This window comes from Suncus etruscus, chromosome 10 (assembly GCF_024139225.1).
Source record: "Suncus etruscus isolate mSunEtr1 chromosome 10, mSunEtr1.pri.cur, whole genome shotgun sequence".
NCBI lineage: Eukaryota > Metazoa > Chordata > Mammalia > Eulipotyphla > Soricidae > Suncus > Suncus etruscus.
In genome coordinates, this window is record NC_064857.1 from 45,827,697 (window position 1) to 45,840,371 (window position 12,675).

Sequence of the window (12,675 nt, forward strand, 5' to 3'; positions counted from 1 at the left end):
CCGGTGTACTTTTGCGGATTTTCCCCGCCTGGTGTCACACACAGGGAGCCAGCTTTTGCAAAGGTTAGCCGGTTTTTATGCTCTGAAGTCCAGATTGGAACATTTGTGATGGGAATGTTGCACTGGTAAAGGGGAGTGTTCTTTACATGACTGAACCCCAACTATAATCACACTTGTAATCAAGGTTTTAAATAAAGGCATTAATAAAAATCTCACATAATCATAACAATAGATGCATAGAAAGCATTTGATAAGGTCCAACATCCATTCATGATATAAAATATATAATGCTCTCACAAGATGGGAATAAAAGGACATTTTCTCAATATAATCAAGGCCATTTTCACAAGCTTATGGTAAATAATATACTAAATGGAGGTAAATATAAAAATCTTTCATATAAAATGTGCTACAAGATTAGGGTGCCCCCTCTTGCCACTCATATTCAAGATATTACTGGTAGTACTTGTCATAGCAATTAGGCAAGAAACAGATATTAAGTGCATCCAAATAAAAAAAGAAGAAGTCAATTTCATTATTTATAGATGGCATAATATACTTAAAAATCCTAAATACCTTACCATAAAGCTCTTAGAAAGAATATATTTATATAGCAATATACAAAAACTTAATGGGCTTCTCATACACAAATAATGATAAAGAAGAAATAGTCATTTAAAAATTCCCATTCACAATAGCACCACAGAAATTCAAATACATTGGAGTCAACTTAACTAAAGAAGTAAAAAACCTATACAATAACCCCTAAAATACATATCATTTATTTATAAATAAAAGAGGGCACAAGTAATATATCCTGCTCATGGATTGGGAGGATTAACATCATTAAAATATTAATACTCCCCAAATCATTATGCAGATTTAATGCAATCACCCTATGGATACCCATAACATTTTTTAAAGAGTGGATCAAACATTCCTAAAATACATTTAGAGCAATATTGTTCAACAATAGCTAAAACAATTCTTAGGGAAAATATATGAGAGGTGTCACTTTTCTCAACTTTAAATTGTACTAAAAATAGTTATTAAAACTGGAATAAAGACAGTTTCTCAGATCAATGAAATAGATCTGAGTATTCAGAAAATAACCCCTAGACATACAATCAATTAATCTTTTACGAAGGGGCAAAAAACACAAAATGGAGCAAAAAAGCCTCTTTAATAAGTGGTGCTAGGACAACTGGTCAGCCACATGCAAATAAGCAAATTAAGACTTTTATCTAACATTATGTACAATGGTCAAATCAAAATGGATTAAAGACCTTGATATCAAACCCGAAAGTATAAGGTATATAGAAGAAAACGTGGGCAAAAGACTTCATAACATTGAGACATCTTTTTTTTTTTTTTTTACAGAAACACCACTGTCCAAATAAGTGGAAGCAGAGATAAAGAAATGTGATTACTTTCAATGGAGAAACTTCTGAACTTCAAGGGAAATAGTAACTAGGATAAAAAGGTCACCCACATAATGGGAAAAACTATTATCCCACTGCCCATCAGATAAGAGCCTAATACTAACATATAGAAGGTACTGACAGAACTTAACAGAAATTTTATCTAACCCCATTAAAAATGGGGAGAAGATATTAGTAGATATTTGCTTAAAGAACAAATAAAGATGGCAAAGAAGTACATGAAAATTCTCTACATTAAAATCATCAGAGAGTTGCAAATCCAAATAACAATAAGATATCATCTCACAACACAGAGACTGGCACACATCACAAAAAAGAAGAATAAAGAATAATTACTGCTGGTATGCATGTGGGGAGAAAGAAACTCTCATTTACTGCTGGTGGGAATGCAGTCTAATTCAGCTTTTCTGAAAAACAATATAGGTATTACTTTAAAAACTCAAAATTAAGCTCCCATATGAACTAGCAATATCTTTCCTAGGTATCTATCACAGGATTTCAAAAGCACTATATGATAATGCCCTCTGCACTCTTATTTTCATAGTAATGCTATTTACAGTAGCCAAAATCTAGAAACAACTCAAATGCCCTACAACAGATGAGTGGCTAAATAAACCATGGTACATATACATACAATAAAATATTATGCATCTGTTAGAAAGAAATAAAGTCATGAAATTTGCTTATACATGAATAAATATGGAGACTATTTTATTGAGTAAAATAAGTCAGAGGGAGAGAAATAAACACAGAATAGTCTCATACATCTGTGGGATGTAAGAAAACTAAGAGAGCATAGCAATAATAACCAGAGATAATAAAGATGATGACCAGAATAATCAGTCCATAATATAAAACCTAGCATAAAAAGTGGTAAGTGCAGTTAAAGAAATAATTACACTAACAACTAACATGACAATGATAGATAAATGCAATGCCTGCCTTGAAGATGGGCAGTGGATGTGGAGAATGGAAAGGGGGACATTTGTGGCAGGAAAGTTGCACTGGTGAAGGGTGTGGGCATTTTATGACTGAAAACAAATTAAGAACAACTTTGTAACCATAGAGTTTAAATAAATTATTTTCATCGAAAGAAAAATAAAGCATATCATTAAGGCAATTGAAGTTTGGAGAGACTCTGTGGACTTTGCCCTGTGAAGATAATACTGCATATATAAAAAATGCTAGCTAGCCCTGCCTACAGTTAGAGGGGGAGATAAAGGAAGCATCAAGACCAAACAGGTGCAAGACTACTAGGTAGTGGGTTGGATACAGAGGGGACAACATATTCTAGCCGCCCTGGGGGGTGAGGGAAGAGGAAATGGGAGGTAGGACAAAAACGGAGGTGTAGGGAGGACAATTTGGTGATGGGAATCCCCCCTGATTTTATGTAAATATGTACCTAAAATGTTATTGTCAACAATATGTAAGACACTATGATCAAAATAAAAATTATATTAAAAAAAATGTCACATCAAGTCCTTAACAAAATCTCACTGCTGGAGTCATATGTTTGCTGTTGAAAATGTTTAAATTATTTTATGAGATTTCAAACTTTCATTTCAAAGTAGAATTTTTGCATTCCTTGTTTCTGGTATTATTAATTCATTTTATTTTCTGATATTGCTAAAAAGCACAGGAAAATTTTGGATTCAGGCAAAGTTGTTTGTTTATTACTTGCATCAGTTACCAGCACTAGACAGTGGAGTGTAAAATTAAGCAAACACTTTTCAGGATTTGTTTGGATTTTATGAATAGGCTTAACCTGTTTTACTTATATAGATTTAACAGGTAAAACTTGGAAGAATTGCTATAAAAAGTAGAATTAACTTATAAAAACCTGTAGAAGACATTTGGGACAATAGAAACATCAATGCAAGTTATTTTTCAAATTATTTGAATCCCGCATATACGTTCCTACTGACAAGTCAATCTTCAAGCAATCTTTGAATCCTACTGATTTTATTTATTTATTTATTTATTTATTTATTTATTTATTTAGCCAAATCAGTGTGTGCTCAGGGCTACTCCTGGGTTTGCACTCAGAAATTCTTCCTAGCAAGCTCAGGGAACCAAATAGGATGCTGGGGATTGAATCCTAGTAGGCTGTGCTATCTCTCTGGCTCCCTTTTTACTTTTCTATTAAGACAATAATGAGAAGGACCCAACTGTGAAAAATTAATCACATAGTTATAGTTTGGGGACAGAGAATAGTGTGCCATATTAATTTATTTCACTCTCTGCTTCTTGCTATTTTTAAAACTGTTAAAAGTAAATCCATTGGAGGAAAATATTATTTTTGTTTTTGATTATTGATAGTTCGACTATCTACCGTTTTAAAACATGCAATATCAGAAGTTAAAATGTATCAAAAGATAGAGATCAGTTGGGAAACCTTAAGCAGACAACCTTCAGAATCTTAAAAAACTATAGTAGATTGTGGTTTTCATTGGCGGTCTAGAACCCATCACAACATTGTTTCATCTAGTAAGAGGTAAAGTTTTGTTATTAGAAAAGAGTGAGACTCAAAGATTTAGCAAAATGTGTTGACAAGGAAGAAAGCCAAAAATTCTCAATTCTAAATGGAGCATGAAATTATTAAGTGTTATAAACAATATCACATGTTCTGTTTTCTAGCAGAATAATTAAAAAGTATTTATGTTTTTCTTCAGGACTTATAGAAACTGGAACAGAGATGTGTCTCAATTATGCAGTTTTATCATATATTTTCACCTCGGGAGAAGAAATAAATGGGTAACCAAGAAACGAATAGAATTACACCAATATTAATCAAGTATGAGTGAAATGGGGAAGTAATTATTGTTCAGTAAGGAAAGATCTATAAGAATTCAATTTGTGATACACATAAACACATAACAGATAAATATAAGTGAAGAACATATGCATACAAACACATAATATTTTGCTTTCATACATATGGGATACATACAATGCACAATCATAAAATTCCATTATAAATGTAGGATTATAATGAACACATATCATATTCATATTTACAACTATACCTATAAATGCTTATATTTAATTGTACTACATTCAGAATTTTTTAACCAAATTGGGTAAGTTGTGACTGTAATTACATTGGGAAATTGTGTGATATTTTTAAAATATAATTTTTATTTGAATTGTAGTGGGTTACATATAGTTCACAGTAATATTTTAGGTACATATTAACATTGAATCAGGGGAATTCCTATCACTGAATTGTCTACCCTCCACCTCCGTTCAGTCCTGCCTCCCATAACCACCACCCCCACCCCCAGGGCTGCTAGAATGAGTGGTCCCCACTGTGCCTAGCTTACTACTTAGTGATCTTACAACTGTCTGCTCATGGTATCTCCATCATATCCCCCTCTAATTGGGAGGCGGGTCTAGATAGTTCAAGTTATGTGGTTTTGTTTGAAGAAGAGAAAAGTAATAAAAAATGGGGGTAAAAATCAAATACGCCGAAAATGGGCGGAGTCCTTCTAGAGGCTCTCATCCTCTGTTTGAGAGACAAAAGGGAAAAAGAAGACTAAATGCCACAACCGTATAAAAAGGAGTATCAAATAAAATATCCAGTGGGCACTACAGCAATAAAGATAGGCACCACATAATAGCCATGGTCTTGAAATAAAAAACATGCAGAACACAAAACGGAAGAAAAAGAGAAGAGAAGAAAGAAAATAAATAAATAAAAATGGAGACAAGTTCAATATCCACACCAAATCAGATAAATCGACACAAACTAGATAGATGAATTAAAAAAATTATTTTGTGCTTTTTGTCTTTTTTTTCCCCTCCTGCATAGGCACAATAAAAATTGGAGTCATTCGAAAAGGAATTCCCTTGGCCTAAGAGATACATCCTTGAAGTATATTGTCAGGGGATTAACTATAGACTCCTTTCTAGTTCATTTCCTCTCCGGTTGGTACTTTTTTGTTGTATGGAAGACTCTGCTCTGTCCTGGGTGATAAAATCAGGTCTCTGTATCTAGAGATCTTGGTCTCTGCACAGGTCAAGAACTTATGAAGTCTTTGTGATTCTAGAAGTTCTGTTCCCTTAGTGTCATTTTAATCTGTCTTCTGTGGTTGGTGGTCTTGATCCTTGCGCTGATCCTAGGATGGAGCCTGGGATTGCGTCTTTCGTTATGTTTCCAGAAGACCCATTCAGTTGCTATTGTTTCAGTCAGACCTCTGGAATTAGAGATCATGGTTGTTGTGCAGGTAATAGATCAAACCCTAGACTAGGACATTTTTTTTTTTTTGGGTCACACTCGGCGGTGCTCAGGGGCTACTCCTGGCTGTCTGCTCAGAAATAGCTCCTGGCTGGCACGGGGACCATATGGGACACCGGGATTCGAACCAACCACCTTTGTTCCTGGATCGGCTGCTTGCAAGGCAAACGCCACTGTGCTATCTCTCCGGGCCCAGACCAGGACTTTTTATTGGTCCCAGGATACATACTGCCCAGTCATGGTTCTATTAACCAGTCATTTGTATATCGCGATCTTGGCTTTTGCACAGACCAAAGGGTGACAAGTCTTCTGATTTTGTCTTATCGTTAGCTGGTAAGGTAGGATAACCTGTTCTTAGGTCAAGTTTTTCCCAATTTTCTCCTTGTCAGGATATCATATTAGAGCTGGACATGTTGGTGTCCGAGCAGTATTAAGGATGTCCCAGATGGGATTTGGTTCCTATAGCTGTTGTGAAGAACTGTGTTGTTTCTATGTCTGGGATCCAAGGTTCCAGGCTGGATGGTCGGTGTCTAATCACCTGGGGTCTAAATTGGGTCCACATGACATATTTTCAAGGTGGGAGATGCCCCTGTATTGTAAAAAAGTATGAGTTCTTATCCCTAGTAGATAAGAGCTTGTTTTGTGCATAAGATTTCCCCCTTTTTTTAGTGTGTCTTTGCAGGAAGAAATGGTGCCACATTATATTGCCGGTGAATTTGGGGGTGGAAAGGGAAGAAAATAGAAACAAGTACACACCCAAAAAAGATAAAAATAGAAATAAAAAATATTCGCTTACATATATATGAAAAAAATTATTAAAAACTGAAATTAAAAAGTAAATAAAGGAACAAAGTGATGCAGTAAACTACCTTATTTATGGGGAAAAGCAGGTAAGGAGGAAATTGTGTGATTTATAAGTGCTCTTCCATACATCCTTTCATTTGAGCATTCTTCTTGCATGGGATTATCATATAACTGGCATGAGGCTATCCAAGCTGACCAATGCTAAGGGAAATTCCTATTACAATATTCAAACAGTCAGAGTAATGTCCTTGAGTGATTAGGGGACAAAACTAACATTGTGTAAGTAATATATGCATATGCCAGAAATGCACTGGTCCCATTAATTATTAATTACCCCAAATTATCATTAATGGAAACATTAGTCTGAATACTGTCTTAATGAAAAAAGGAAATAAATACATTTAAAAGACATCCTGCTGAAAATATATTACATATTTTGTCCTGAACTAGGAGCCTTTGGAGTAACTTGCCTATTTTATTATTAATTTCTAAGTAAAATATTTTACGTGCACATTTATCTTAAAGGCTTAGGATTTGGAACATGCACTTTATCATAATTTATCCGAAGAAATGCAATTCTGAAATTTCAATTTCATATTGGAATTAACTTAATGAGTAAAATTGATGTGCACAATTATAAATTCTTTATATACTGATCAAATATCTAGTGAAATTTGAGACTTATTAAATTTTATTTTAAATAAAAGCTATGGACTACTCATTTTAAGTAGTTATTTAAAGGCAATATATTTTCATGAGGATTCATAAAGATGGATTTATATTATTCTTAACAATAGTTAAGACACACAAAGACTGGTGAGTTCAGTTAGAGAAATAACTACAATAACAATCATCATGACAAGGGCATTGCTGGAATTACACTTTGGGGTTGATTTTCATACCTTGACTATTGTAGTCAGTCATGGGTATATCTCTATAGGTACAAATGAATGTATTTATGAATAAGATAGGAAAGAATCACCCTGTCACCTGGCTCTTTGATTCTTGAATGCAAGAAGTATTAACAAATATTTAATTTCTACATTAAATTGTTTGAGATAGTTTAATATTTTTATTCTATCAGTTTGAGATATTAACATTTACATAATCTACTTTATCTTGAAATACAATATACTCTGTTGTAAAGACATAATTTAGTTGCATTTGACATGTTCCACGAACCAGTACCCAGCACCCAAGCGAAGGAACACCCAGTCAACCCACATCTTGTCCCTGATGAGGAAAGACAACCAACTCCCCTGCTGACTCATGCTACGTTGCCCTTCTTACCAACTCCTCCTAACATGGACTGTTACTTGAAACCGAACTTAGTTCTGAAAGGATCCCCAATCCAAGAACTCTTCCCTAAGACCTCCCTGCCACAAATTGTTTGCCAATCTCAAGAAGGTCAGGGTGTGTGATGAAAGGGCGCCCGGGAACCCACACACCATAAGAAAATCTTAAAAAGACGATAGGGAAACCTACACTTCCATCATAAGTATAAGTCCTGTATTACACTACCTCTTTAACTGCTTTGCTCCAAATGTAAGGTAGTCTCTCACATCACTTTGTTCCTTTAATTACTTTTTAACTTCATTTTTTAAATCTTTTTTCTTTTTATACATAGATGTGCAGATTTTTTATGTGCCTTTTGGCCATTTGTATTTCTTCTTTGAGAAAGTATCTATTCACTTCTTCTCCCCATTTTTTGATGGGGTTTGATGTTTTTCTCTTAAGTCTGTCAGTACCTTGTATATTTAAATATTAATCCCTTACTTGATGGGTATTGGGTGAATAGTTTCTCCCATTCTGTGGTTGTGGGAATATTGGACTAGTGAAGTGGGTGTTCTTTCTATGACTGAAACCCAACTACAAACATGTTTGTAATCATGGTGCTTAAACAAAGATATTATTTTATTTTTAAAAATAGTGCAACTTGTGCTAGCTTTGGCAGCACATATACTAAAATTGGAACGATACAGAGAAGATTAGCATGGCCCCTGTGCAACGATGACACGCAAATTCGTGAAGCATTCCATATATAAAAAAAATAGTGCAACTTCAGGTGAATGGATCAAGATGCTTTTAATATATACAATGGAAAACTATGTAGCTCTAAGAAAATTAAATCACACAATTTTCTGAAACAGGGATGGAACTGCAGTTAATCATGTTAAATGAAATATATCAAGGATAGATCAAGAATAGAATTTAATCTATCATCTGTAGACTAGAGAGAGTAGAAATAAAAACACAAACTGCATTGAACAATGATAAAACCTTGACATTGAACTAAAAAAATCTAATTACCATACAGATGGAGGGAGAGAATACCAAACTAGAAAAATGTTTATATAGTGATGAATTGTGTATACTGGAGCCAGAGTAATAGTACAGTGGGTAGGATATTTGCCTTGCATGTGCTGATACAAATTGGATCCAAAGTACCCTATATGGTTTCCTGAGCCAGCTCAGATAAATTTCTAAATGAGATATAGGAGTAACCCCTGAGCACTTACCAGTGTGCCACAACCTTCCCCTTAAAAATGATTGTGGATATTTTGGGAGTGGTGGTGTGGTAGTAGAAACTTTCCTGATTTTATTAGATATAAAATTAAAAAATTGAAATATAAGATATGCTTATTATATATATATATATATATATATATATATATATATTACAAAAATAGGGGATTTTATTTTTAATTTTAAACTTGGAATGACAGACCATGGAATATTTCCATTTGGGAAGTATTTGTGATAGAAAAGTCATTCCACCATTTATTTGGAGCTGAAGGAGTGGGACATTTCCCTTAGTCTTTGGGAATTGCTTATTGCACTGTTTTTTGGACCATTTCTATGGCAACCTTTATTGAGAAGATATTCACATTGAAGAAAAATGGACTTTGGAGAAACTTTTATATTGAAGCATGAGCTTAAAGCAATGTGTGATGGGGGTGATTTTTCTGGACACCTCATTTCTTACAACTCCCGGGTCTTACATGTTATCATAAAGTGGACCACATGCCACATCTGCAGCCATCTTGACATATATGCTAATATATTTTGAGAAAATAGGTTCTTGAGAAAATGGATCACTTTCTGAGATTTGTATCATCACGGATTTTTGGTGTAAAACTTTGTCAGTATCTTTTTCTTCAATGCATATAGAAATGGTACCTGACTCCAAATACTTAAGCTTTTACTGGAGAATGCTAAATGTACTTTTGGTGCTTACTTATTTACTTCTTCTTCCTTCTTTAGTCAGATCTCCAGTTCATTTCCAGAGTCTCAACAATTACCTTGTCTCTAGGTATTTACTTAATGAAATTTGAGAAATCCACTTACCTTATATAGGTCAATATCTGATTTAGATGTCCTTATTTACATTGAGTTATTCCTTATTTTTAAATTTTGTACAAGAGCTCAAGAATATATAATTATTTTAGCTGAACTGTTAAGAAATGGGGAGTTAAGCAAGTTTAAGTTAATGGTTCTAAGTCTGCACTAGTGATAGGGATGAAATATATTTAATGTTTTAATTTCATTTAATTTAATATTTAAAGGAATATCCAGACTTGTCAATGCAATCTCACAGTATTCATTCAACAAATAGTCTTTGATTCACTAACAAGTATATTATTGTTGTTTTCTTCTCCTGAGAATATTCAGTAAAGAAATTGAAACTAATGCTATTCCTAAAATTTTCAAGGAATGCAGGGTTAAGGTAATCACAAAGAATGGTCATCACCCAGAAGACAGGTTGCTGTCAACTTTATTTTCATGGTGCTCATACTAAATTTACCAAATTCATTTGAACCTGTATACCCCTCTCAGGCTATCCCAAGCATTGTCAAAATGCTTAAAAATAAGGAACACCAGAGCCAGAGAGATAGCACAGTGGTAGGGCATTTGCCTTGCACGTAGCCAAGCCAGGACAGATAGTGGCTTGAAACCTGGCATCTCATATCATTCCTCATGCTTGCCAGGAGTGATTTCTGAGTGCAGAGCCAGTAGTAACCCCTGATAGCCACCGGGTGTGACCCTCACCCCCCAAAATAAGAAACACCACCAAATATAATTGATTACATGAAGAGATAGTACAGTGAATAGGGTGCTCACTGCATATGACTGACCCATGTTTGATTCCCAGCATCTCATAAGGTCCATCATGCTCAATCGAAAGTCATTTATAAGTGCAGCAGGTGCAAAACCTAAGCACTGCCAGGTGTGACTGGAAAAGTAAACAAACACATATATAAAAATAAATAAATTTGGAGGCAAAAGGATGTCTCCATTCATTGTTGATGTTTATTTAGTTGAAATCATATTCAGTGAAAGGCTTATTCCTTTTACAGACAATAGTAATAAATTTAATTTATAAATTACATTTTTAATAACCAATCAAACCGAGTATACTTCTCTCAGGAATATTTGCCACTTTCATAATGTTTAATATCACACATCAAGGATTTAATCTATGCCCCTCTTAGAGCATGTCAAATGCAACTAAATTATAATGTCTTCACAACAGAGTATATTGTATTTCAAGATAAAGTAGATTATGTAAATACTAATATCTCAAACTGATAGAATAAAAATATTAAACTATCTCAAACAAGAGTTTTAATGTATAAATTAAATATTTGTTAATACTTCTTGCATTCGAGAATCAAAGAGCCAGGTGACAGGGTGATTATTCAAAGGTTATAGCTCAGCTCATCAAGTTGCTCAGACATTAAATTATAAGTCTTGTTCTGCAGAATTATGTAGTAGAAGCAATTTTCTCTCTCCCAGTGATAAGTAAAGCCAGTTGCAAATGTTGATACTGAATTACACACACTCCTTATTCATTTTACAGTTTTTCTACCTGGGGCTTCTCTCTGATACAAATGGATTTGTCCAAATTATAACTTTAAACATAATAGATATTGCCTAATCAGATATTACTAGTTTACTGTGAAGGAAGAGAAAAAGGAACGATAGGGGAAAGAAAGAAAAGGAGAAAGAAAGAAAGGAAAAAGAAAGAAAGGAAAAAGAAAGAAAGAAAGAAAGAAAGAAAGAAAGAAAGAAAGAAAGAAAGAAAGAAAGAAAGAAAGAAAGAAAGAAAGAAAGAAAGAAAGAAAGAAAGAAAGAAAGAAAGAAAGAAAGAAAGAAAGAGAGAGAGAGAAAGAAAGAAAGAAAGAAAGAGAGAGAGAGAGAAAGAGAGAAGGAAAGAAAGAAAGAAAGAGAGAGAGAAAGAAAGAAAGAAAGAAAGAAAGAAAGAAAGAAAGAAAGAAAGAAAGAAAGAGAGAGAGAGAAAGAAAGAAAGAAAGAAAGAAAGAAAGAAAGAAAGAAAGAAAGAAAGAAAGAAAGAAAGAAAGAAAGAAAGAAAGAAAGAAAGAAAGAAAGAAAGAAAGAAAGAAAGAAAGAAAGAAAAAAGAAAGAGAAAGAGAGAGAGAAAAAAGAGAGAGAAAGAAGGAAAGAGAAAGAAAGAAAGAAAGAAAGAGAAAGAAAGAAAGAAGGAAAGAAAGAGAAAGAAAGAAAGACAGAAAGAAAGAAAGAAAGAAGGAAAGAGAAAGAAAGAAAGAAAGAAAGAAAGAAAGAAAGAAAGAAAGAAAGAAAGAAAGAAAGAAAGAAAGAAAGAAGGAAAGAGAAAGAAAGAGAGAAAGAAAGAAAGAAAGACAGAAAGAAAGAAAGAAGAAAGAAAGAAAGAAAGAAAGAAAGAAAGAAAGAAAGAAAGAAAGAAAGAAAGAAAGAAAGAAAGAAAGAAAGAAGGAAGGAAGGAAGGAAGGAAGGAAGGAAGGAAGGAAGGAAGGAAGGAAGGAAGGAAGGAAGGAAGGAAGGGAGAGAGGAAGGGAGAGAGGGAGGGAAGGAAGAAAGAAAAAAATAATGGGAGATATGCATAGACTCAAAATAAAAGCAGTATTAGCAAATTCTAAATACATTGAAACACTGTAGTGAAGGGGAGGCAAAAACAATATGGCGAAAAATGGTGTTTGGTAAAACTGGTCAAACACATGCAAAAAAGTGAACTCAAAGTGCTCTTTAGATCAGGCTGACTGCTGGACCCCTAGGCCCGGCAGACATTTTGGGACCTCCCCCAGCCTGCATCAACCTGGGAACTTTGACCTCATTCAGCATTAATCTCTTCAAGGCTTGTCTCGCTGGGGCGTGTGTTTTCTGTTGGAGTTGTGGATTGTGCTGGTTTCC

At 34.1% G+C, this 12,675-nt stretch overlaps 1 non-coding gene across 1 annotated transcript; it reads left to right on the forward strand.

The window, feature by feature from the left end:
- Positions 1 to 8,421: 8,421 nt before the first annotated feature.
- On the forward strand, positions 8,422 to 8,528 carry LOC126021560 (U6 spliceosomal RNA). The gene has a single exon (XR_007500065.1). It is a non-coding gene; the product is annotated as a U6 spliceosomal RNA (small nuclear RNA).
- Positions 8,529 to 12,675: the final 4,147 nt, after the last annotated feature.